The sequence below is a fragment of the Herpailurus yagouaroundi genome, unplaced genomic scaffold (genome assembly GCF_014898765.1).
Source record: "Herpailurus yagouaroundi ecotype Mexico unplaced genomic scaffold, PumYag 181, whole genome shotgun sequence".
In the NCBI taxonomy this organism is placed as follows: Eukaryota; Metazoa; Chordata; class Mammalia; order Carnivora; family Felidae; genus Herpailurus; species Herpailurus yagouaroundi.
Window position 1 is genome coordinate 21,331,059 of NW_024412412.1, and position 23,035 is coordinate 21,354,093.

General features: G+C 39.3%; 1 long non-coding RNA gene across 3 annotated transcripts in view; it reads left to right on the forward strand.

Annotated features, from left to right (window-relative positions):
* The window catches only part of LOC121039738 (uncharacterized), a 77,702-nt gene extending 61,233 nt beyond the window's left edge, over positions 1 to 16,469 (forward strand). For 2 of the 3 annotated variants that reach the window (XR_005794963.1, XR_005794961.1), the window contains exon 3: positions 16,321 to 16,469. This is a non-coding gene — a long non-coding RNA (uncharacterized LOC121039738). Of the gene's footprint in view, positions 1 to 351; positions 595 to 16,320 lie in introns of those variants that run through there. The other variant, XR_005794964.1, reaches the window with a different exon arrangement.
* The last annotated feature ends 6,566 nt before the right edge of the window (positions 16,470 to 23,035 follow it).

Below are 23,035 nucleotides of genomic sequence, written 5' to 3' on the forward strand. Positions count from 1 at the left end.
ATAACCAACTATGGAAAAATATTTAGGGGCACAGTTTGAGTATTAGAGGTAGGATGACTGAATAGATGTCGACTAGAGTTACTTAGATAGAAAGAAGTGTCGGCTCACCTATGGCAGCAGCAACAGGAATGGCAGATACTTGTAATTTCATTTCAGCAATTGACAAAAATTAAATTCGGCGTATTTTAAAATAAATCCAGGATATACAGCATCTTTTCTTAATTGTGTCCTATGTGGAAGTCCTATTCCCCCCACAATGGTAGGCACCTAGAAACAGGGACAACATGTTATTTCTCTTATAGTGTTACATTGGTCAGCGGAGTATCTCTTGAGCAGGCGCTTATTTATAATTTTTACTTGTCCGGCAACCAGAAATGTGTGAACTCATTTTGAACAATGGCTTCCAACCCCTGCTGAGATGAAAATGACAAAATCACAGTGATTGGACTGACCACTCATATATAAAGATTGCAGGTGTCACTTCTGTCATCACTATGAACATCAAAACTGCTCACCAGCGATTTAATGGACTTCTCCGAGACACTATCCTGAACATGCATATATCAAAGAATTCTGAGCATTTTATATTCCAAGGTAAATATACCTTGCTTTTATTTTTAAAATTAGATTTTAAAAATTCAAGGTTTTATTTTTTTAATTTTTTAAGTTTATTTATTTATTTTGAGAGAGAGAGAGAGAGAGGAGGGAAGGGGCAGAGGGAGAGGGAGAGCGAGAACTCCAAGCAGGCTTTGCGCAGTCAGAGCACAAAGCCTGACGTGGGGCCTGATCTCACAAACTGTGAGATTACGACCTGAGCCGAAATCAACAGTCACTTAGTCAACCGAGTCACCCAGGTGCCCCCAAAATTCAAGCTTTTAAAAACTGTGCTTCATGGTTGATAACATTATTTGAACTTAATCATAATATATAATAGCAACATTATTATTCTATTCTTTTCTATTACAGAGATGAAAGATATATTCTTAGTTTGTAAAACTGGTGTACCTATTTTTCGTCTCTGTTAGTCTGACATATACAAAACTTATTTACATCTTCGTCATCCTGTTTTAAATGAAATCCCAAAGCTTAACACTTATTAAACTCCTGCTTTGCCTCTCATTTTCAAAGTTATCAATTTTTCTTTCTATTGCTATACTTTTATTTTTTTCCTACTTTGCTAACAGCCATTTCCCATTGGTTAAATTGGTGTCACTAACTCAGAGTAGCAGTAAAACATACACACATTGACAACCATAACAATCATAACTGGATTACATTATTAAGATCAAGATGTGGGTCTCCTTATCTGGAAAAAAAAATTAAGAATTGTGTCTCAGTTAGAACTTGAAATAATAAGAAACTGATCTTATAAAATCTTTCTCAACTTCTTTTGGTTCCTTGGCAGGTGGGATAAGATTAAAAAGAAATAGCCAAAAGAAAAAAAAAAAGGAAAGAAATAAGAGAAAAGCAAAGAAATAGCCAATTTGTTGCATTACCACTGCAATACCATTGTTTACTCTGGTGACTTTTTTTCCTTCTTAGACTGTATCTATTATTTTACCTACTACAAGGAAGGGAAGCCACAGAAAGAAACAGAATTTGAGCTTCTAAGGGCAAGGTCCTGACAATGATGATAAGACTAAAAGAATATTGTAACAGTCTGGATGTCAAACCCTGAGCTAAGCAGGATGAGGCAAAGAAGTCATAGAGGGAAAAGAGCTGAACCCTTGGGGGGTGGGGGGAGTGATATAACCCAGCTAGGCTGGGGAGTTCTAGGGTAAAGGAGACCTGGGTCTTGTTTCCCAAGCAGAAACCATGAAGTTGATAAGGTCCCAGTTATTTCCTACCCTGTTGCAGTGCAGTGACAATACAGTAGAAATGATAGACAGACTCGTTTGGATAGGTGGGGCTGACTAGGCAGCAAATTTCCTGTAGTCCCAGAGTAACATGGTGACTTTTCCCATGCTTTTGCAAAAGATGTGGGCATTAGATGGTAGAGAGAGTTGAGGAATTGAAAGGGGCTTATTATTTAAGATTATGGTAACAGAGGACTATGGCTTGAGGTAGAAGGGCTGAAGGACTGATACCACATGGGGAATGGGGGGGCGTCTCCATGGAGGTCAGTAGGGAAGAGTGAAAACTATTAGCAAGATACCAGCTGACTGATGGCCAAAAATCTCCCCTAAGTTGGTGTTGAGTCCTTAACTAGTGACCATAAAGATATATCCCATACTAAGGGGAAGGATTAGGTAGCAGAAATCCTGAACTAACTCTGTTCCCCTAGAGACAACTGACTTTAGCCAGAACTGGTTAAGTCTTGGTTTTCTACTGTGTGGAAAAAATGAGAACTTGAAAGAAAAATTGTTAGAATAAAAAACAAACAAAAAAACCCCCCAAATAACCCTACTTTTGTATAGACGAACATGTGGCTTCAAAAGGTGAATGCAATATATATTGCCAAAAACGGGTAAAGATCAATGTAAAAATCACTGACCTTTGGGAATAGATCTAGGAGCATAATATTCATTGAACTCAGTCAAACCTAGGGTTTGATTCATGAAAACCACGGAGTTATTCAGAAGAGATCAAGGCATATCTACTGTGAAAGGCTGGTTAAGTGATAAAAATTCTTATAAAGCTTGAATAGCCCATTAGGCCTTGAACAGATAGAGGAGACTTCTGTTGAATTTCAGTCTTCCTCCCACTGGTTGTAGGGCAGGAGTTGGACATGAGATGGTTATGACAGAACCAAAAGAAACCTCAGCTAGGGCTACCTGGCTGGCTCAGTCAGGAAAGCATACAACTCTTGGGCTTGGGCTCATGAGTTTGAGCCCTACACTGAGTGTAGAGATTACTTAGATGAAAGAAAAAAAGAAAGAAAGAAAGAAGGAAAGAAAGAAAAGAAAAGAAAAGGAAGGGAGAAGAGGAAGGAAGGAAGGAACGAAGGAAGAAACGAAGGAAGGAAGGAAGCAAGAAATTTTAACTGCAGGTAAAAGGAAATCAGGGGGTTTGGGGTCAACTTCAGGTGCAGGATTCAAGTACCAGTCCCAGTTTCACCAGTAGCTCATAGATGCAGGAAAGTCTCTGTTTTCTCACCTATAAAAGTAAAAGAGTGTTTAGGAATTATAGGTAGGAGGCAATGTATATAGCAGCAGACATAGAAGTATAAGCTTTACTTTTTAATAATTAAAAATTGTGAAAGGGACTGCTTTATTTTCATTCTCCCGTTGGGGCTCTAAATAAACAAAAATAGAAAAATTCAGACATTTGGCATGCCTATATCCATGACCTCTGGTCCAAGGAACACCTAAAATATAGAATAATTAGAAAAAACCCTCAAATTGGAAACAACCCCTACTTTATTTCACTGCCTACTCAATGTGATTTCTCCGAGATGATCAAACAGTTGGAGCATAGCGGTGATTTTTGGTTTTCTAGTTTTAGGCAATCTGGAAGAAAGGAGGGTAGCACACAGTGTTCATTAAATGTGTAATTCCTTCCTTATGCTGAAAAACTTTCCTCTCTTATCTGGATCCTCACTACTGTCTGCAGCTTTCTAACTTCCTCACTTAAGTGACACACTAATGGGCTTAGCTCTACACGGAATTTCTTTGACAATGTAGATGGTAAACTATACAGAGAGTAAACTCAGGGCCTATTGACTTTGATAACAAAGTTCGAAAAAGGAGACCCTTCTTGGTACTTTGCAGGCAACTATCTGTGTAAATACACACATTCAGGTGAATAGCACACCCATCAGATGCCAGATGGACTAAATACCCTCTTAATGGTGGAAAACAGGAACAGATGAACTCAGAGGTGAACACAATCTTGGAAATGAAAGAATGAGAGCAACCGGAGTGATGTTATATAAAACAGTACTGCGGGGAGAATGTCACTTCTGTAGGTATAATGTTTTCTACTAACGTGTTTTGATTACCAGTGCAACCAGCAGGGGTTGAAGAACATACTGGAATTCATCCTCCTATTGTCATTTACAACATCGTTCATTGTTGTGATATATTATTAAAAAAAAGAGATTATGTAGTGCCAAATATTGCAAGAGAATCTACTCTCTAAGAATACTGAATATGCTTTTCCTTCCCCTCCCAATTTGTGCCCGGCGGGCCCCCCCCCCCCCAGTTTAGGTGATCATACGTATTTATAATAAGCAAATGCCACTGCTTAAAACTTCTGCAAATAACTCAACTGAGATTTAAACTGAATTATTTTAAAGGTCAATAGATAAAAATGGTTCATAGAACAATAAATCCTTGAGATAGGACATTTGGGGCCATTTTCTTCTAAGAAATAGGAATAGTTTAAAATCAAGTGGAAACATAAGGTATCTGTCTTTCTCTGTGTGACTTATTTCACTTAGCATAACACTCTCAAGTTCCTTCCACGTTGCTACAAAAGGCCATATTTCATTCTTTCTCACTGCCACGTAGTATTCCATTGTGTATATAAACCACAATTTCTTTACTCATTCATCAGTTGATGGACATTTAGGCTCTTTCCATAATTTGGCTATTGTTGAGAGTGCTGCTATGAACATTGGGGTACAAGCGCCCCTATGCATCAGCACTCCTGTATCCCTTGGGTAAATTCCTAGCAGTGCTATTGCTGGGTCATAGGGTAGATCTCTTTTTAATTTTGGGGGGAACCTCCACACTGTTTTCCAGAGTGGCTGCAGCAGTTTGCATTCCCACCAGCAGTGCAAGAGGGTTCCCATTTCTCCGCATCCTCTCCAGTATCTATAGTCTCCTGATTTGTTCATTTTAGCCACTCTGACTGACGTGAGGTGGTATCTCAGTGTGGTTTTGATTTGTATTTCCCTGATGAGGAGTGACTGTTATGTGGATCCTGAGAAGCTTAACGGAAGACCATGGGGGAGGGGAAGGAAAAAAAAAAAGAGAGAGAGAGAGCCAAACCATAAGAGACTCTTAAAAACTGAGACTAAACTGAGCGTTGATGGGGGGTGGGAGGGAGGGGAGGGTGGGTGATGGGTATTGAGGAGGACACCTGTTGGGATGAGCACTGGGTGTTGTATGGAAACCAATTTGACAATAAATTTCATATTTTAAAAAAAGATAAAGAAAAAAAGAAAATCAAGTGGAAGTAAGGAAAATCACAGGCTCTTGGCAAAGGTCAAAGGATGAGGTTCTCAAACCCTATTCTCATGCATCAAGAAACAGTGCACTGGAACTTTACATTGGTGCTGAGAAAGTCTCAGCTGGTTTGGAGAAGATTCACCGATGCAGACCTTTCAACTCTTCCCACACGAGGTCCCTCTGCTCACTCACAAGGGATTTGCTTTGCAGGATTTGTTTAGAGAGAATCTTCCCTTTAGAATTCTTGCCAAGTGCTTAGAAGCTCTTTACTTGAATGGCATGGTCTATCCCGGGAGAGGCTGTGTATCCAGGTTGCTCTCGTTCACCTCCACTCTGATCCAGATACCGTCTCGTTTGCTTTTCACGGTGCTTCCCAGGGAACATTCACACCAGTTCCCCTACAGTGGCTCACGGTGATCTTGTTAGTTGCTCAGAAAAGCTGCTAGCGGTTTTGTGGCTTTTCTTGATGTGTCCTTGTTGAACGGCCTGGCTCACCTTTTTCTGAGGTTAGAAGCATGATGAAATGCCATGCTTGCGTCATTGTTTCATGGTTCCATCTCCTACGTGCCGGTGTCAGTAAAAAAAAAAAAAAGAGAATAGGCTCTTTCCATCTGGCATTGGAATGGAGATCAGCTACATCAATTTTTAGGCCTCATTTCCCTCCCCAAGTGTGAAAATTTCATATTGCAGCTCCGATGTACGGTATGTTAGACATATTTTATGCGCTGACTGACAAGACAGTGGCCCACATTTTTGCTGTTGCTGCGGCAACCGGCACTATGCAGTGGTCACCTGAGGCCACCTTGTTTTAGCTGCTCTGCTTCTCTTTTGCTTTCTGCTTTCTGTTTGCTGCCTCATTCCAGCCCCGCAAACTTTGACCAATGGGGATGGAAGGGATAGGCAGCAAATTCTCTTTTGTCTCACATCTTTGGGCAGATAATCGGAGGCACGGCATACACAGTTCCTCAGAGAGTTCCCAGTTCCGGGAACTCCTGATAAAACACGGGATTCCAGTTAAATTTGCATGTCAAAGAAACAACAGATACTGTTTTTAAGAGTAGACATATATCCCAAATATTGCATGAGACACACGGCTACTAAAGAAAAAAAAAATTGTTGTTTATCTGACATTCAATTTCATCTGAGTGCTTTTAATTTTATAAGCAACCTTATTTCCAGTGGAATGGAGACCTCCTGGGCTGCAGTAGTACTCAGTACAGCACCACACCCTTGGGTTGGATTGGATTTCCTTTTTCCCTGACTTCCTTCTTCCCCAATGCCCCCCCACCCCCCCATCCTCAAAGAAATTACCCACAGGCAAGCTTTTGTCTCAGGCTCTGTTGTTTCCAGAAGGCAAGCTAAAATATAAGGCTAAATATGAAAACCGTAGATTATAGCTCATTGGGTTGTAAATATGTAGACGACAGTCCATTGAGAATTACTGGGTTTATAATTACTTGGTATTTTCTGAGTAATCCACACGTCACTTAGAGTTCTTATCTTTTGAAATATAGATAAGCTTGATTAGAACTGTCAGTGCTCTGTAAAAGTACAAAGCTGCCCACAGACATATGTACTCTCTGAGATGCTTATATCCTGTTGTAAACTCCTGATTCTGTAAATTAGTTTGGTTTGTGGATCACCTCGCCAACCTGGACATCCTGAGTTTGGTCTCCCCAGTGCCCCTCTCTACCCTCCCTCCCCAGGTCTTCTGGAAATGAATCCCCAGCCCTTAGCACGATGCCAGGCAAATGGTGAATGCTTGGCAGGTATTTGTTGACTCAACAAATGAATACAGTGCTTTTTTTTATGCATCCCATTTCAAACCATAAATTTGTGTGGTGTTTCTTCTTTCCAAAACACAATCCTGTTTTTTTTTTTTAAGTTTTCATTTTTGCTAACTGCCCTGCCCTCCTCAAATACATAATTAAGAATCCCTGTAGGGTGAGAAGTTGGTAAAAAACAGAAGAAATCCACCACGGATCAACTGAATGTTTCTGACAGCGTGTGACATTCACTCAGTTCATTATCGCATTCAAAGACACTCATTAGAATAAGTTCTGTGGGTTGAGGTTAAGTGAGGTTTAGTAGAAAGCTAGTTATCGAAGAAAACAGCAATGATTAGGTCTAAGTGCTGATAACTGGAAAAGCAAGAATCAAGAGATACATTTTACAGTGGTTGATTATTCAGGAAACTATGAGATTCTATCATTTGAGAACCATTTGTAAGGCACAACTACGTGGTCCATAGGAGTATTTCTTTAAGGAGAGAATTCTCTAAAAGTATATTATGTCATCCCTTCTAGTTTTTCTCTGCGCCTGATATTTTTAAACTTGATTTCATTTAACTTATTCTTTTTTCTTGGCCTTAATTCCTTTGTGCCTGACTCTAAATTGACAGGCACATAATTTTTTCCAGCTTTATTGAGGCATAATTAACAAATAGAAATTCTATATATTTAAGGCATACGAACATGATAGTTTGATATATGTGTACATTTTGAGATGATTACTGTAATTACGTTAATCAGCATATCCATCAACTCACATGGTTACCATTTGGGGGGTTGTGGTGAGCAGTTCTCAGCAAATTCCGAGAATACATACAGTATTCTTATTAAGTATAGGCCCTGTGGTGTCCATTAGACCCCAGAATTTACCATGAGGCTTGCATAAAACATCTTACTGCATACTTCTTAACGGTAAACCTATGTCAGTGATTTGGTTAGGCACACTGGAGGCAAAAGTATTGGAAACCACAGGCAATCTGATACAAGGGTAAATTATCTCTAAAATCATGCCAACAGAAACTTATTTATTGCATCAAGGTAAACAACAAAGTCAATAATAATATCGTGGAACAATATTAAATGTTGCCATGTATGTCAGGCATCCCGCTAAATGATTTTTACCTGCCTTCTGTCTCAGTATTCTTGTGCAGAAGGTTCGGCCATTGCTTAAGTTTCATACATAAGGGAAGTATTTGATCTATGACTGTACGAGCAGTAAACAGAAGTCAGATCTAGGCATTGTTGAGTTCAGCGTCCTAATGCCACATCATTTTGGGAAATTGAGACATGACAGAATTAAATGGGAAGGGAGGGGAATGGGAATGGTCAGGGTTAGATCTCCTGGTAATAGAACAAGGAATTGTAATTAGAAGTCATTATAAAATTTATTTCAGTTGCTCTTTTTTTCTCTTGCCTACATATTGGTGAAATTCTTGTTTATAAATTTGGAGAATGTGGTCATAAATCTTGCTTTGTCATCAATCATGTTCTGTCACTGCCACACACACATAAAGGAAAACTTGAATCTTCTAACACAATTGATGTCCTGACTCCAGTTTGAAGCTTAATTTCCTATTTCTCTTCACCCCTTGGGAATATCTGTGGTTCGTTTGGTGACTAAGCTGATGAACCACAGTTGCTGCTTTGATAACGATTCAATCTCAGTTTAGTAACATCAAAAAAAAAAAAAAAAAAAAAAGAAGAAAAAAAAATCCCCCTCCAAAACAAACCCTGCAGAACAAAGGCGAGTTAGGAGAAACGTTATACGTTAGAAAAAGTCTTTGCATGTTATTACTGAGATAAAGATAAAATAGCTCTTTGGCATTGTTCTAATATAGGAGTCATTTTCTTTAGGGTCTTTGAACTCCAACTTCTTAAATATCTTTAATGTTTGTAGGCAGGAGATAATGCTCGTAGGTAAGAGACACATGGCAACGTTCTATGTCTGACTTCCAGTATTGGTTTCTTTAAGCCCAAGAGAAAAACGTGCAGCCCTGTTCTAGAAGGACTCTGATACCAGTTCATGCCCTGTGGGAGTGACCAACTGGGTAGCCAACATATAACTAAATATTTTTCATTCTGCCACCATCTCTTGGGGGTGATTATTGTCTCATGCAAAGGACACCTTCTAGGCCCTTATTTCATTAGCATTAAACTTTTCGTTTGCGTGAATTCAGTTTTTCGTAGTTTTGAAGAGACACGTCACCGTGGACGGTGCGTCCATTTATTCTGAACCGTACCGTCTCAGCTTCCAATTACAAGTGTGTTTTGAGCAGAGCATCTGGCACAGTTCCTGTCGTTCCGTCTGGCCCTGGACGCAGGGATGCGTGGCTTGTTCTTTGTTCAGAGCACTTTCCAAGAGATTGGGCCGAACAGTTGCAACCAAGAATCACTTATACCACCAGGAGCTGAGAAGCTTTGCGGCTGTCATGAATGAAGTTTGGAGTGACACAAATCTTGTTTGGAGAGCTCACTGTGTGGTGCTGGAGAATTAATCTTTGACTGTAAACCTTCTTCTCTTTCCTTAATCAGATAAACTGTCTGGCCTGAAACACAGCTCTTTTCTTTTCACAGACAGCTCTGTTTTCGCCCCCAAAGAGATTTTGTCCAACATAAGGACACAGTGCAGTCTAAGTGGAAAGCGTCTCAGATTTATATAATTTTATTCCTTTTCTAACAGTTGTGCGAAGCAGGGAGAATTGCTATAAAACGGGTTGTTTTTAAAATTCATTTTAGGAAAATTTGAGGTGAGAAAATAATTTGCATCTTCCTACTTTGGTTAAGAATAACTAGCCTTATTTATTTATTTATTTATTTGTTTATTTATTTATTTATTTATTTATTTTTAAACTTTTAAAACATGTTTATTTTTGCGAGAGGGAGAACATGAGTGTGAGTAGGGGTGGGGCAGAGAGAGAGGGGGACGGAGGATCCGAAGTAGGATCTGGGCTAACAGCAGAGAGCTTGATGCAGTCCTCGAACTCACAAACTACGAAATCATGACCTGAGCCGAAGTCGGATGCTAAACCGACTGAGCCATTCAGGTGCCCCTAATTTATTTTTTAAAAAGGTATTTGTTTCACTAGTTTTTCAACAGGGAATACAAGCATAACCTAAAATAAAACAAAATATCCCTTCACCATATCTCTGATATATGAGTAAAGTTTAATTGTAATGGTACAGCATAGCTCTTATAACATGATAGTATACTTGTATTTAATGTTTTTTACTTGGCATTTAAAAATTTTTGGACATTTTCATATCTATGTAGCTGTATATTTTCATTTAAAAACATATTTTAAATGCTTTTATTTAAAAAGTTATTTTTGATGTTTATTCATTTTTGAGAGGCAGAGACAGAGTATGAATGGGGGAGGGACAGAGAGAGAGGGAGACAAAGAATCCAAAGCAGGCTCCAGGCTCCAAGCTGTCAGCGCAGAGCCGGACAGGGGGCTTGAACCCATGAACTGTGAGATCTGACCTGAGCTGAGGTCAGATCCTTAACCGACTGAGACACTCAGGTGCCCCTTAGAGAGATATTTTAATGTAATGACATAATTTTTACTTTTTTTCAGCACATTTTTCGCCAAGTGTTCAACAATTAAATCACTTTTTTTTCTCCCCCCTTCCCTGTCTCCCTCCTTTTCTTTCCTCTTTAGTGTTTTCTCTCTCTCTCTCTCTTTTTTTTTTTTATTTTTGGAGAGAGAAAGCATGAGTGGGGGAGGGGCAGAGAGAGAGAGAGGGAGAGAGAGAATCCCAAGCAGGCTCCACACTGTCAGCACAGTGCCCGAAGTAGGGGTCGATCTCACAAACAGAGAGATTGTGACCTGAACTGAAATCAAGAGCCCCATCACCCACCCGACGAGCCACCCAGGTGCCTCCTCTTTAGTGCTTTTAAACCATGATGGATACTAACCATATGTAAATATTTTTGTTACCACTTCATAGGATACAGTTTTATGACTTTCCTTATATCTTTCCTAATTGCTTTCTTAGAAGATTAGTCAATTTATTACACTTAGTTTTAAATAATTTTTTGTATGCAAAATAGTTGTTTGTAATAATATTTATAAAAATGGAGATATATAAAGAAAGAACATTAGGTATCCACTGATGTGGTAGACGGCTTCTGACATGAACTTCAATGATTCCTAGCTCTTGGTGGTCCTAGTTTTGTAAACTCCCTCCCCCTGAGTAACTTGCTTCTAACTGATAGAATGTAGTAGCCTTGAAAGGATGTAACTTTTGTGTTTAAGTAACAAAAGATTGGGACCTCTGTCTTGCTTAGCAGACACTCCCTGTTGCTGGTTTTAACGAAGTGAGCAGCCACAGTGGAGAGGCCCACATAGCAAGGAACTGAGGGTGGCCTCTGACAGCAGCCAGCAAGGGACCCTCAGTCCAACACCCCTCAGAGAAATGAGTCCTGACAACAACAAACATGTAAGTGAGCTTGAATCTTCCCCAGCCAAAGCTCCAGAGGGGCCTCAAGGCTTGATTGATAATGAAGTTATTATCACCTTGTGACAGATTGAAGCAGAGATCCCAGCTAAGCTGTGCCTGGATTCCTGATTCATGGAAATGGAAAGATAATGCATGTATGTTTTTTCAGCTGCTATGTGTTGGGGTGATTTGTGACTCAGCGATAGATAACGGATGGAATTGATAACATTTCACTGTTTTCTTTTTTTCAAGAAGGAAATATATATGCATATTAAAATTAGGATAATGTAAACTGAGTTTTGCTCCCTAGTTTTTCCCATACATTTCCATGATACTAAATAAACCAACAGAACCACATTTTTAATGGTGCTATATACAATATGAGTGTATAAATGCAACGTAATTAATGAAATACTCCATGGTTAGACTTTTAGCTTATTATTGATTTTATGATGCTAAATAATTCTTTGAAAAAAATTCTTGTACATAAATATATTGCTTCTCTATTATTTTTATTTAGCATGTGAATCTAAAAGTGAATAACTTGGATAAAAAACATTTTAAATGCTCATGAGCAATATTACTAAATTCCATTATTCCGGGAAGATTGACTCAGTTTTTTATCCCCACCACAAACGTGTGACAGAGTCATCCCCTCGTTACATATCAGCCAACACTGGGATTATAGTCATTTTGCTTACTTATATTACTTATTTGATAAATTTTACTTATTTTAATTTGCATTTGGATTTCTAAAAAATTTGGTCAAATTTTCACAGTTTAGCCATTCAGGTATTTTGTTTTTACTAAAATTGTGACTCATATTTTGGTGATTTTTATATTGTGGTATTTATCTCTTTGTTTACTGATTTTAAGAGTTGTTCCATATTAATGATGTTAGTGTATTAGGTAGTATGCAAATAGCTTTTTCTCATTAATGCATTGTACTTTAAAAATCATTGTGTTTTAAAATAACATTTATTTTGGGGGGCCCTGGTGGCTCATTTGGTTGAGCATCTGACTTCGGCTCAGGTCACGATCTCATGGTTCATGGGTTCGAGCCCTGCGTCGGGCTCTGTGCTGACAGCTTGGAGCCCGGAGCCTGCTTTGGATTCTGTGTCTCCCTCCCTCTCTGCCCCTAACCCACTCGCATTCTGTCTCTGTCTCTCTCAAAAATAAATAAGCATTAAAAAAAAATTAAAATAACATTTATTTTGACCTTGATTCTAGAGCAAAAGGGTCCAAATATATTCACTTTTCTAGCGGCATTTGTCTCTCTCTCACCCACACGCATTCCACCTAATAAAAATACTGTCAACCAGTCTGTATCAAACCTGTGTCATATTTATTTATTTAAGCACTGGTTTTTCACAGCAATCCTGTCTAGGTGGGCATAGAAGGTCTTATTATCTTAATTTTCATATGGTTTAAAATTTTTTTAAATGTTTACTTATTTTTGACAGAGAGAAACAGAGCATGAGTAGGGGAGGGGCAGAGAGAGAGGGAGACCCAGAATCCGAAGCAGGCTCCAGGCTCCGAGCCATCAGCACAGAGCCTGACCCAGGGCTCGAACTCACTGACCGTGAGATCATGACCTGAGCCGAAGTCGGACCCTCAACCGACCGAGCCACCCAGGCACACTTATAATAGTTTAAACGTAGCTCAGAGAAGTGTCTTAACTGACCCAAAGTTGCAGAGTTTAGTAACTGGTAGAGTTGGACACGAACTGCTTTCTGACTTACATCCAGTACTCTTCCCTCTTCCCATGATTGTTCTTCATGCCCAGGGGTATTCTAGGCTGTATCCTGTATTCTAGGCTATATCCATGGCTGAAGGCAGAAGGGTAGGGAATTAATGTTTACAATGTGCTTGATATTTTTATGTACATTAACTCATTAAATACTTATCATAATACCATAAGTAATAATTTTCATATTTTTTATAAAGGAGGAATAGAAGTCTCAAAGATTTGCTTGCCCAACATTAGAAAAGTAGTGGAGGATATTATCCAGCCCTTAGGCGGATATTTAAGGACTGTGCTCTGCCTTCCATAATTTGGAAATAATTAGTGTATGGACCAACTGGAATTTATTATGGAGCTTTATTCTTTTAGTATTTCTCTTTTCCCACAGTCTTTGTGAGTTCCTTCTTAGAACTCTTATGTATGAATGAGGTTTCACTGGGACTGATTTTTTACCTGGTCAACATCTAGTCTTTGGCTAAGGCTTATGTCAGGCGTTGCCACCTCCAGGAAGCCTGTTGAGCCTGAATTTCTTTTGTCCTTACTCAGACCCTGTGCGTATCTCCGTCATGGTACTCATCTCATTGTAATCTATGGGTCTATTTGGGCATCTGCCTCACCATTTAAAAATGGGAATTTCTAAAGTTCTTGGAGGACTGCTTAGGATTCGTTTAGAATTCTCCTTGCCTAGCACAGTGCCTGGCTCATAGCAGGTGCTGAAATGTGAAATGAATGAGGAAAAGGATGGAATGGCTGGGATGCTCAGGATGGCAGGGGTGCAGCTGGCTCATTGATACTTCCGTAAAGACAGGAATCGTAGGTGCTTACAATATACACAGTTTCAACATCTGCTTGTGTGGGAGTTCCATCAGAAAAGGCCAGAAAAACATTTTGTTTTAGCCTCTCTTCCCTTCCATGGCAGGTGTCTATTTGAAGCTTTTAAAATAAAGTCAAGGGGCACCTGGTGGTTCAGTTGGTTAAGCATCTGGCTCTTGATTTTAGCTCAGTTCATGATCTCATGGTTCATGAATTCAAGCCCAGCAAGGGTCTCTGCACTGACAGGGTGGAGCCTGTTTGGGATTCTCTCTCCCTCTGTGCCCCTCCCCTGTTCGCATGGTATGTGTGCTTGCTCTCCCCCACCCCCCCAAAAAAGTCTCGAAGATTAAGATAAAATAGCAACTTAAATGTGACATACTAGCTTAAGTGCCACTTCTTGGAATTCCAGAGTTCTAAACAAATTGGTGGAGGGGTGCCTGCATGGCTCGGTGGGTTAAGCATCCCACTCTTGACTTTGGCTCAGGTCATGATTTCACGGTTTCTGAGTTCAAACCCCACATCGGGCTCTGTGCTGACCGCAGAGAGTCTGTCTCCCTCTCTCTCTGCCTTTCCCTAACTTGCTCTCTCTCAAAATACATGAAAATAAACTTAAAAAAAAAAAAGATGGAAAATCTGCCCTACAAATGATACACATCTCAATTTTACTGTTTTTCTTAAAGTTGAAGTAGTCATGTACACTGTGCATGAGCACGAATATATAGATACGTACGCATGATATTTACCATACAGCTTAATTATGGGGTATAGTTGCTCAGATACTGAATATAAAAGGCAATTCTATCATTTTTGTCCAGTTTCTGAAAGTAGAAATTGGAGCATTAATACGGATGAGATGAAATGAGAATAGAAGAGAGTAATCTTCTCTTTAGTGGGCTTGCTTATGAAAGTGGCTTATCTTGGCACTTCAAAATACCGGAAAAGACGTAAACAATTAAATTAGTAACACATTGCAAAAGTTAGCTATGAAGTTGTTAGGACCTGGCTACCTGTGTGAAATGTAAAGGAGCTGAACTATGTATTTGCATTTGCCCCACTTGAAATCGAATAATTTGGAAAGAGGGAAACATTTCTTGACAAGTCAGCTGGACCCCTGCCAGTTTTGATCAAAGAGAAGCTTCTGGCAGAATGGTGTAAATCCCAATGATACTTGGGATTTTTTTAAAGCAGTTGTCTCTGCTAAAGAATTTTGCAAATACACAGAACACGCTGATACTCTTGGTTAATGAGCAAGGTTTAAAAAAGAAAGAAAAGATTTCAGAATGATGACACCGCTGAATATGAATATCGATGGTCCCACGTTAAAGGTCAAAGAATGTATGTAATGAATATTCATGGACACCTTTTTTTCCAGGAGGCAAAATATCACTCTCGGAAGAGTCAGATTTTAAATAATTCTAATTATGATGTTCTGTTGAATTCCCAGCAGAGTCCTGTACCCTAAAAAATATGAAACATCTGTTTGACAAGTGATTTCCATGCAGTTACTATGCTTTGACAAATAGCCGCATGCATGCTATAGCACCCTCTAGCTAGATTCCAAGGTAATTGATTACAACTCAGTTCTGCTTCCAGTCCATAATTATTCCAACTTCCCTTTTCCTCTTTGAATTACACTGTATTACTTAGATGTTTTTGTTTCCTCTTCTCTTTAAAACATAGCCCCCAGGGATTTTTTTTAATCCCAATTTAAACAGTCTGACATGATAAATGGAGTCCCATTCCCAGGAGGGGGTACTCATTGGTGATAAATTCCTGACACCTTACAAAAGCATTTGTTTCTGTCATAAACATGAGGCTCTGATTAGGTTTGCGTCTTGGGAAGGTTGTTTCATGAAGTTACTGAAATTCCAAGCTTAGCTGCCTCTACTCACCCTTGAATGATTGTTTTGATAGTCAAGATGAGGTGAAGTAAGACTCTGGCTTCAGGTAGTCCACCTTTCTCCAACAGGTCAACCTTGGCAGGCCTTGAATGCCAGGGTGAGGAGGTAGGGAGAGAATGGGGGGGGGGAAGTGTGGGGTACTGGTGACAAAGGCAGGACTGGAGAAGCAGAGGGTGGCTTTAAAGAGGAGAGTCGTAAACAAAACCAAGAAACTTGAAAAGGAGAGAGTAGAAAGGGGAGATAGGAGACATGAAATAGAGAAATCAAACCGAGGGACAGACAGGGGTCAGCCTGGGGTAAAGAAAGTGTAAGAATAAAGGAAGTCCAACAAAGAATAAAAAAAATAAAAGAAGAATAAAAGAAGAAAGTCGAGAATAGGGATTTGTTTTCACCGTCACAGTTAACATTCTTCTGATACTACCTATCTGGAAACTGGGGTCTGCAAACTGGAACCAAATCGACGTTGTTGATAGTTAACTAATCCTCTAACATTCACTTTCTTGATCTTGCGTTGATAGGTAGAAATTTACACGAGTTGACAATACATTTGGAAATGAGAAGCTATTGTTTCCTCCCATCTTCAGAGCCAGTTTACATTGACAAAAGAAAAAATTAAAGAAAATTGAGATTTCCTTTAATAAATACATATTACCAACTTTTTCTCATAGTCAGAGATGCTGAGATGTTCATGGGTGCCCGAAAGATGTTGAGGAACATTCAGAGCCTCCTCCATGAGAATAGATTGCTATTACCCTATAAAATCATATTTCAAATGACTTTTCTTACAGTTGCCAACGACTCAACTCATGATGATAGATGCATATGCAAGGATTTTTGACAAATCCTCAATGTAAAAGAATATGAGCAGGGCAGGATCTTTACAGGTATACTTAAAAAGGAAATGTTATATTAGAAATGGTAAGCAAAGTTCTTAATGTTTTTAGATTTGCATGATCATGTTTTTAAAAATTGAAGTATAATTAGCCTACAGTGTTCTGTTAGTTTCAGGTGTGCAATACAATGAGTCAACAATTCCATACATTTCTCAGTGCTCAGCAAGATAAATGTACTCTTCATCCTTTTACCTGTTTCACTGATCGGCTCCCACCTCCCCTCTAGCAAATACCAGTTCTCTGTATTTAAGACTCTGTCTTTTGTTTGTACTAATAATGGTTTTGCGAAGATTTCTTTACCAATTTTCATTTAATGACTGTGTCACATGATTCTGCAGGACTTTTGCTTTAATTCTTAGCAGCCTCTCTTTTGCAGATTGACAGCACTTTAATCACCCTCTGCAGAATGTAGAGAAGACAGTTTGTCAGTGATACTTTGCTATTTCTCAGTACTGCTTTGTGCCTTTACAATTCCCAATTTCCCATTTGGCTTACCAACTCTTCAGCTTCTGTTCAGGAAAGACTCTATCACGAATGTCATTTGTACTTCCAGGTGGCTTGTTACTAATCTCTGCTTGGTTATGAATTGATGATTAAGACACGAGCAAGTATTGGGTTAAGACTTAACCTCCTCGTAAACATTTTTCAGAAAGAGATTACCTATCTGTCTATCTACAATCTATCTATCATCTATCTATCTACCTATCTATCTATCTGTCTATGCAACGAATCATCTATGTTAAACAATAATATGTTTATTATTTTTTCCATTCTACAAGAGACCCAGCAGTGGGTCAGGCTCTAGAGTAGGTAATACAGTGGCTCAAAGATGTCATCAAGGGCTCAAGCTCTTTATTTTTCTTTGATGTCTTCAAAGTCATTTTCACCCTTCAGTTGATTTTTGTCATGGTCAGCAGCCATCCAAGAAACTTCTTCTAATGCCTTGATAAAGATCAGGTCTCATGTTTATTGCTAATCATGGAAAGAGGGGATTACAATGATAAGCTTACAGTGTTTCTCAATCTTGGCTGAAATTGAAAATGAAATTGAAATTGAAATTTGGAAAAACTACCGATACCTAGATCCCACCCCCCAGAGATCCTGAGATGCAGCCTGGAGTATTGAACGTTTATTTTTTTTTCTTTTATTTTTTAAATTTACATCCAAGTTAGCATATAGTGCAACAGTGATTTCAGGGGTAGATTCCTTAATGCCCCTTAACCATTTGGCCCATCCCCCTCTCATGACCCCTCCAGTAACCCTCTGTTTGTTCTCTATATTTAAGAGTCTCTTATGTTTTGTCCCCCTCCCTGTTTTTATATTATTTTTGTTTCCCTTCCCTTATATTCAGTTGTTCTGTGTCTTAAAGTCCTCATATGAGTGAAGTCATATGATATTTGTCTTTCTCGGACTAATTTCACTTAGCATAATACCCTCCAGTTCCATCCACATAGTTGCAAATGGCAAGATTTCATTCTTTTTGATTGCCAACTAATACTCCTATATATAGGTGTGTGTGTGTGTGTGTGTGTGTGTGTGTGTGTGTGTGTGTACCAAATCTTCTTTATCCATTCATCCCTTGATGGACATTTGGGCTCTTTCCATACTTTGGCTATTGTTGATATTGTCGCTCTAAACATTGGGGTGCATGTGCCCCTTCAAAACAGCACACCTGTATCCCTTGGATAAATACATAGTAGTGCAATTGCTGGGACATAGGGTAGTTTTATCTTTAGTTTTTAAAGCAATTCTGGAGCGTTGAAAGTTTTAATGGAAAGATATTTTGAAAGGGATTCTTTAAAACAAAATTTTAAGTTTATTTATTTTAAGAGAGACCGAGAGAGAGAGAGACAGGAGGCGAGGGGCAGAGAGAGAGGAGAGAGAATCCCAAGCAGGCTCCCCACTGTGAGCACTGAGCCGGATGTGGGCTCAAACTCAAGAACCGTGAGATCATGCCCTGAGCCAAAACTAAGCGTCAGACACTCACTCAATAGCCTGAGCCACCCAGGTGCCCCTGAAAGGGATTCTTAAAGGAAAGAAACCTTCAAGAATTAGGAATAAAAAATGTACAATTGGTGGTAGAATACATATTTTTAGATGAAACTCCCCTAGTCACCACAGGGGTCTACTGTTAAGACAGTCCCTACTCAAATCGTTTGCAGAGTCTCAAGAAATTTTAGCTTCACCGCCTTCCAGCCTTTACAGAGATTTGTCATTAAGGCTTGTGTCATGTGGCTGGAGAATTGCACGAACATAAAATTATGGCCCCTTCAGTGCTCTGGCCTGGTATTCACTCCTAGGTACCATCTGACTGCATCTGTGAAGCCACACAACGTCCTGAGAGTTTTTGTGCGGGCTGGACCGGTGAGTGCAGTCTGAGATCCAGCTTCTCTCTGCTGCTGGGTTCTATACTCAGCCACCAGGCTGCATCCACCTGCCTGCCAGGTGACTCGTGGGACGGTGAGGCCTTCCTGGAGGGTGACAAATACAAACCTTTGAATCGCTTCTACCCTCTACCTACAATGATGAATTTGTGATTATTTATAACAACTGAAAGACAAAATCAAGGTCAAATTTAAAGTACGTTACAATCTGTATAGTCCTGTTTTATTTAGATTCTCTTCTTAGGATAGCAGTATATGTGATGCTTGATGTGCTGTCCAAAACGTGGAAAATTCTCTAATTTTTTTTTTTATTCCAAAGACTCACAGTAATGTAATAGAGAATATTTCAGTGTTTTCACATTATAAAAATACTAGCTCGGGGAGCGGTTCGACGGGACTCTTTCCAAAATCCTCAGCTGTCTAGTTGCGTGTTTTCACGATTCATTTACTGAAGCCTTAGTAATGAGCCCTTGCTTTTAAAAACTGTGAGGTTCTGACTTGCTTTAACTGGACTTCTAAGGACAGATAGCCTCCTTAGACAAGCAGATATATAAGACCAGATGGCAGTTTGTTATAACTAATCCAGAGCTTCCTCACAGCCAATTATTTTTTTAAACTTCAGGAAGGACAACCACTATAATTTTTTCTACTTCATTGGAACAAGTAGCACTATAAAGGGTGATGGAAAGATAAATGTGTAAACTCCTGGCCTGCTATAATATTGGTTCACTGAATATTTGATTTGTTTTTTGTTGAATATTGTTAGACTCAACTTTAACAATACATCTTGGGTCTCTGAAGGGATATAACTGTTGCCAGCTAATAATAATAGCAACAACAATAATGACAGTGAGTAGAGTTAATTGTGCGCTTATTATGAGCAAGGTGTTCTGCTAAGCACCTTACATAAAAACAGTGATAACAATAAAGAGAAAGATAGTACTAGCATTATGACTGCTAAGTAAAAGCAAATAGTAATTAAAATGCTATGTCCCAGCTACTTTTCCAAGTACTTGACGTGGATTATCTCAAGCCTTCTGACAGCCATATAAGTAGGTTCCATTGTTTCCTCTATTTTTTTAGATGAGGAAATGGAGGTGCATAGAGGTCAAGTATGACTCCTCTCAGGATCATCCAGTTGGGAGGTAGCATAGCTGAAATTGGAACCCGCGCCATTTGATTCTAAAGTCATGTATTTTACGACCAGATGTGATGCAAGCATTTAAATAAAATAATGTTTCTTTAAAATGATCTGGGGGCTCCTGGGCGTCTCAGTCGGTTGAATGTCTGACTTTGGCTTAGGTCATGATCTCACAGATTCATGAGTTTGAGCCCCGCATCATGCTCTCTGTTGTCAGCATAGAGCCTGCTTCAGATCCTCTGTCCCCACCCCCTCCGCCCCTAACCTGCACGCACATAGTCTTTCTCTTTTGCTCTCAAAAATAAATAAACATTAAAAACATAATAAAGCCAGCTATGATCTCTTCCCCTCAACTGCATTTAAGAGTAGGCGTTCTTGTGGTAATTAGACTCTAGGTCAATATTATATAACATACGTGTATCAGGTTCAAGAGCCAAACTGCCTAAATTAGATTCTCTTAAAAGTCTCTTCTAAACGGAATATATTATTTTCAATATTCTATGTCCTATGGACAGGTTCACATCAAGTAATTTGATAGATTCTGCCTTTTGGCTTTCAGCAAATCCATTTACAGTTTTAATGAAATTTTGGAGTTTTGACAGTAAACTTTTTAGAACAGACCAGAGAACCAGTCTTTCTTCAGAATAAATTAAAATCTGGGACAATACATTTTATTATAATGTGAGACTGTAATCATAAAATTTTAAAATTTGAGTATTTCATTCAGGGGGTTTTAGCCTTTATGGACTTAGTGATTTGCAGTGTTTCTAGAGTGTGTGTTCCATGTTTTTCTCACAATTTGCTACCGCTGATGAAAATGTCTAAGACTGCAGTAGGTTTTATACCTACTAGTCTCCCACAGATGCACAGGATGGGCCCAAAGGCAGCCTCTCTGGTTTTAGGAAAAGGCGACTCAGGTGGTTCTATTTGTTGGCAATGATAGAAGCCAACTGTTCAACGTGGAACTGCTGTGTTCATTGTGTTAGGCTCTATTGGTGATGGAAAGGTGGTGCTTAGCTCCTACTCCTGAGTGGTTCAATCAATCTAGTGGCCCAGTGAAACCTTTGTAAGCCACTCCAACATCAGGCAGGTAGTTATGTATGCTGTCAACGGTCAAGCAAACCCAAGTGCTATGAGAATATATGGCCGAGAGATCTCACTTCCAATTGAGAGGGATTCTGGGAGATGTTTTAAGAGATGGAACTGGATCTGGATTTAATGGATAGGCGAGACCTTAAGATCGGTGTATGGGAAGGAAGATCGTTAGCAGGAGTACAAGCTTTAGGGCCATACAGGCCAGGCTGAGAATGGCTGGCCAAACTCTTTTCTCTGTTATTATTGGGTGTTTCACCTCACCTTTCCCTACCTCAGTTTTCTCACTTGCAAAAAGAGGATGATGACATTACCTCATAGAATTTTTGTGAGGATTATATGAGAACCTAAAACAAATGCCTAGCATATTACCTGGAATGTTATAGGTACTTGATACACTGTGCATGAACACACAAAACACACACACACACACACACACACACACACACACACACACACACTCAAGAAATAATGTTCCTGTGTGACATTTTCAATATTTTATTGGAGAATTGCTAATTGATGGTCAAAATTAAGTGAGTTTTGTTCAGTTATTAGCTACTTCTCCTTGCCAACGGTAGCTCATTATGTGGTTTGCTAATCTTCCTTTGCTATTCCTAAGAGAAATCTTAGATGTTCCTGGGAATTAAAGTATCCCAGGAAATGAGGCAGTTCTGAGGTGAATATGACAGAAAGTTTAACATTATGCACAGTGCATTTTACAAATGTGGCGGCCTATTTACTACGTAATAAAAAGCAGGAAGCAGGGGCGCCTAGGTGGCTCAGTTGGTTAAGCGTCCTACTCTTGATTTTGGCTCAGGTCATGATATTACAGTTGGTGAGTTTGAGGCCTGCATCAGGATCTACACTGACAGTGTGGAGCCTGCTTTGATTCTCTCACTCCTTCTCTCTCTGCCCCTCCCCTGCTCGCCCCTCTCTCCCAAATGAATACATAATTTAAAAAAAAGCAGAAAGCAAAATCTATTTCTTTTAAGAATGACTGACTCTTTTATGTGGGAGACAAATGTTGTTCTTCCTAAGAGAATGTAACAACCATGACCTACGAATGATGGTGGTTACCTAATAGCACTCAGAGTGGGAGACGAGTCTACTGGATGGCGGCCCAGGGTAGAATGCATGATGAAATGGAATGAGAATGCTTTCTTCTCGGAGTCCTCATCCGCAGATGGAAGGAGCCTTGCCTTTTACATTAAATGAGGACATCACAGATGATGTCTGCCGGGAGATGAAGAGGTTTTGTTCTCTGAGTGGATCTAGTCGGAAGATGGCCAGAGAGCACTACCTCATCTATTTGAATGACTAGAAATGTGGCATGGTGCCCAGAAATTAGGTCAGAGCCTTTTGGATGCGGAGGAGAGGTTTTTCAAGACTTTTTTTTCTGGTGTGGTAGCCTGACTTATGGAAAACAAATTGATCCCATAGGAATGTGCCCCGGAACCTAGGTTTTTTAGTTGAGGAAGCAATTCAGAGAAAAAAGTTACATGTTTATTTTATCTTAATGAACAATTTACTGTGACTAATAGTGGATGACATGGAGATTACTCGTATTTCATTTAATTATCTCTGTTTAAAAACACTACTAACTTGTTAGTCTGCGTGAATCTTTAAAAAGCATGTAACTTGAGGCCCTCTTCCAAAGGATTCTTTTGGACAAAATGGAAATTGGGAATAATTATATTAAACATAATATATCTTGAAAATGTTC